Below are 4,504 nucleotides of genomic sequence, written 5' to 3'. Positions count from 1 at the left end.
CCATCTCTATTTTTTTATTTTTAAATTAAATAATTTTTAAAAAAATATTAAAGATGACGGTATCATCACTAATACCATCGCTAATAAGTATTAGTAATGATATTTTTCATCACTAATACTATCACTAATAATTAATTTTATTTTTTTTAAAAAATTAATAATTTTTTTAAATTTGTTTTAATTAATCATAATGAATTATAGTTCCTAATACCTATTATAATTAAAATCTAAAGATAATATGATAATAAAAATTAAAAATTAATTATATTATATTAAAAATATAAATTATATAATTTTTTATAATCAATATAAAAAAATACAACACATTAAAAATAAATAAATATGATCCTTGTTGTTGTCTGCCTCCTCCTCCTGCTCTTCTTTAGCAGTTGGTGGATGACAATCAGATGTCCCAGTATCTTGTAATAAAAAAAATAAAATAATATTAGTAAGTTTCGATACGGAGGTGTATCTTTTGATATGGAGGTATATCTTTCGATACACTCATCCGATTCTCGAACAAATTATTCTTATACGTTCTATTCAATGATACAAAGCTACAGACACCTCTAACCCATTGATTGGATGGTTTGATAAATTTTTAGCTCCTAGATCTCCTTTTCGAACTCAAATCTAAATCTATGAAGTTTCTAAATATAAAATCTTAAAACAAGTAAAAGAGTTTAGTAATATAATTATCTGATGTGATGGCTAGAATGACTAGTCCAGTCAGTCGTGCAGCTGTGGATCCTGGAGAAGCTCCACGATCATATCGCAAATGGCATCCAGGGGGCTCTGAGGTTGCTGGTTCAGTAGCCTCTGCATGGCCTCTTCCATATGCGCATCGCTTCAGATCTGGGATGTTGATGCCTGTGAGAATGCCGAAAGATATCGAGCCAATGGAGGGTTGAAGCTGTAGCTGAATCTTATGATCCGACTCTTACTCACCCCTCGGTGGCATTGAGCCACCCCTCAAGATCAAAGAAGGGCTGAGAAGATGGGTCATCACTGTACCTCTTAGCAATGTACTCTGCAAAACGCATCTGCACAGTTCAGAAATATATTAATTCTAATATAAAAATTAAATTCTCTAATGACTTAATTAGTAAATAAAATTTGAAGTTCTTACCATAATCTGTCGTGATAGAGAATCTAAATAGTCACCAGTCCTTCTAGATTGGTGTATGGCCTTCCACAACTGCAGCTGATCTAGTGGACGATCCAGCTACCATGTCTACAATAAGTAAATAATAAAATTAAATTAATTAAAGTATGCATACAAAAATTTTTATAATTCTAATGAAGAGTTTTGGTATAGATTTTTTATTAGTCTGTCAGCCACAATATGTGCCGATCAAACCATCCATGTGCTTGATCAGATCTTACTAGGCAGCCTAATTCTATCAAACCCTCTGCCACCTATCGGAGTACTTTTCACTGCTCCACTTGTCGTAGAGGGCCTACTATATGTCCGTCCGCATCCAGTGATTCGTGAAGGACCTCTAGTCCGATGGTGACTGAAAATCGATGTGCTAGATGGCAGACTGTCTGAGGCTGTAGAGCCCATCTTGGAACCTCCATATGGCCACCTCCTCGAAGGTCCAATGGCCAGCCTCCTCATCCTAGGGAATCTTGAATTGGTAATAATCATTAGCGACAGCAATTCCATCTCTAATACTGTTAACACCGTCAGTAAAACTAATATTAGCAGCGGTGAGAATGCCGTCTCTAATAGTTGTCGGTAAAATAATTATTAGCAATGAAATTATTGCCGTCGGTAATACTATCACTAATAGCAATATTAGTGACGGCAAAAATGCTGTCACTAGTACCTTAATTTCTTATAGTGAAACTGAACCAAAATATATTAATCTACTTTTTACAAAAAAAAATGCAAAATATAACATTCCCAAAAAATAACAGACATTCTCCCCCCCATCCCCCCAAGAAAAGGGCAACAAAACAACAAAAAAATAGCCCAAAGTACCAATATTTTTTCTTAAACATTCAAGAGTCAATGAATAAAAAAAACACAAACTAAAATCCTCTAGATATTGTTCTCGTCAATCGATGATTCTGAGTCTGGACGAAATATCTTTCGATACCTTTGAACCTCCTTCTTCAAATTAATATAGTCGTCCATCAAATGTTTACATCTATTGATTGACAACTTGTGTTCCCACTCGAGTTGCCTATATTCATACTGAAGATCTTCATACCTATTATTGATTCTTTCATACATATATTTGTAATGTTCTTTATCATCAAAATTAAAATCTTCAATCTCAAAATTGAGCTTCTCCTTCAATTTATCAATTGCAAATCTAGTAGCAGATTCATCCACCCTTTTCTAATCCTTGTGTGTATGGCCCAAATTTTCAGAATGTTAACCGATCCATCTTCCTGCCCAAGTTCAATTTTTACATATGATTTAAAAAACATATTTTCTCAAATGTTCACACCATAAATTGGTTTAGGAAATCCTAGTTTATCAGTTATTTCCTCCAACATACTTTTCATCAAAATTTTGATTAGTTCCATTTCTGCAATCAAAACAAATTACAAGATTAGATATTTTTTAGAAGATAGAGAGTAAAAAAACTAAGCATATTCATAGCACTAACCCTAGCAATGAGAGGGAGAAAATTTGTGGATGGAATATTTTTTTTAAAATAAGTCTAATTTTATATTATCAAAAATATTTAATATTCAATAACAAATAATATAAAAAATCAAGTAAAATTTTCATTTAAAAGTCATAGTATTTTTTACTAAAAAAAGATTTTCTGTAAATGATATAACATTTGGTTTATTAAATTCATAAATAAATACATTCAACAATAATTTAAACATAATAATTATCATTGCCAATAGAAAGAATTATAAAATAGTAAGAAAAATGAAATGGATCTATAAGATGTTAAAAGAATCAATGATATTAGATAGCATTTTTTTTACCAATATTCTACATTCAATCTGAATAGAAAGTTTGAATATCTCCAACAATTTCTACATCACAAAAAAGATTTTATATATTTTTCATAATATCTACATTCAAAAAGGTGGAAAATAGATAGATTCTATACTGAATTTTCTCTCACTGATGACTCGACATCCATAGAAAGCATTTTCTTATATTTGTTAACTTCTTCTTGCAATGCATCATAATCATTTTTCAAATCTCTATATTTATCGATGGATCAAATTATAAGTTCGTTTCAAGATTCTATGTCTGGCATTGAGATCATCATAAGCTACATTGATTCCTCGATACTGATATTTGTAGTATTCTTTATCTCCATAATTATGATCATCAACTTCAAATCCAAAACATCTTCCAAAAGTTTTATCGCTTTTTCTACTACATCTTCTTCAGATCTAATCCGCACCCTCTCTATCCGTCCCCATATCATCGTATGCTCAAATGGATCATCCTCGTGTTCCTCAACTGGTTCAAGAACAATCTGCATATAGGCTTTGAGAAAATCAAGATGCTATAATTCAAAACCATACTATGGTGGCATAAGCCCTAATTATGCCATGATTTCTTGCAGTATAATCTTTGAAGAAATTTTAATTAAATTTACTTCTATAATTATAATAAATATAAAATCAACATCAAAATAATATATTATATCTAATTTTATTAAAATAAAATTAAATAAATTATGAATAATAATAAAAAAACATACATTATTAAATTCAATCAAATCCGATACGTATGCATGTGTGCATGTATGTGTTGGAATTTATATGTCGGGGCATGCATGTATGTTTTAAATTTTTTTTTTTAAACACAGTAGTGAAATAAAAAATTAAAACTTCTATTAATCTATATCATGCATGCAAAAAACATAAATCACTAAAATCTACTTCATATGCTGAAATTGAACATATGCTGAAATTGATCATGTGATAGAATCACATACCTGTTTCGCAATTTTTTTCTTCAAATCTAGATCTGAAAGAAAAGAGACTATCTTTTAGTCATACAAGTATCCGACCTCTATAGGTATCCACTCAGGATCAGTCTGAAACAGTCCTCTTAAAATTGATTTTTCTTCTTCAAGAAAAATCAGCCTACGAATTTGAACAAAACCTGGATCATGATCAACTCTTTGATTCTTTCCTTAATCTTCTTTTTCTCTTCTTCTTTTACTTTTCTTCTCTAGATTATGGAGCAACCAGAGACTACAAAGCAACAAACAAAGGGGACACCCAAAGCCCTTTTGGGCATGAAGAAGAAGGATGCCCAAGGGGTGGGGCGTTTGGACATCCAAGGGAGAAGAGTGGGAAAAAGGAAGAGAGGGTGTGGGGTTCTCCAAGAGGGGGCGTGGGCTGCTGCTTGAAGTGCTTAGGGACCTTAGGGGATATCTCTTTAAATAGGCATAAGGTTTGAATCTTATTCAAAACCAAACAAGCACTTAATACAACTCCTACTTGTATTAGGTTTTCTTATAACTTAAATTATTTGACTTCTTTTAGGAAACCTATTAGGCGCCAA

This window comes from Elaeis guineensis, chromosome 5 (genome assembly GCF_000442705.2).
Source record: "Elaeis guineensis isolate ETL-2024a chromosome 5, EG11, whole genome shotgun sequence".
Classification (NCBI taxonomy): domain Eukaryota; kingdom Viridiplantae; phylum Streptophyta; class Magnoliopsida; order Arecales; family Arecaceae; genus Elaeis; species Elaeis guineensis.
The sequence above is the reverse complement of the archived record's forward strand: the minus strand, read 5'-3'. Positions refer to the sequence as shown.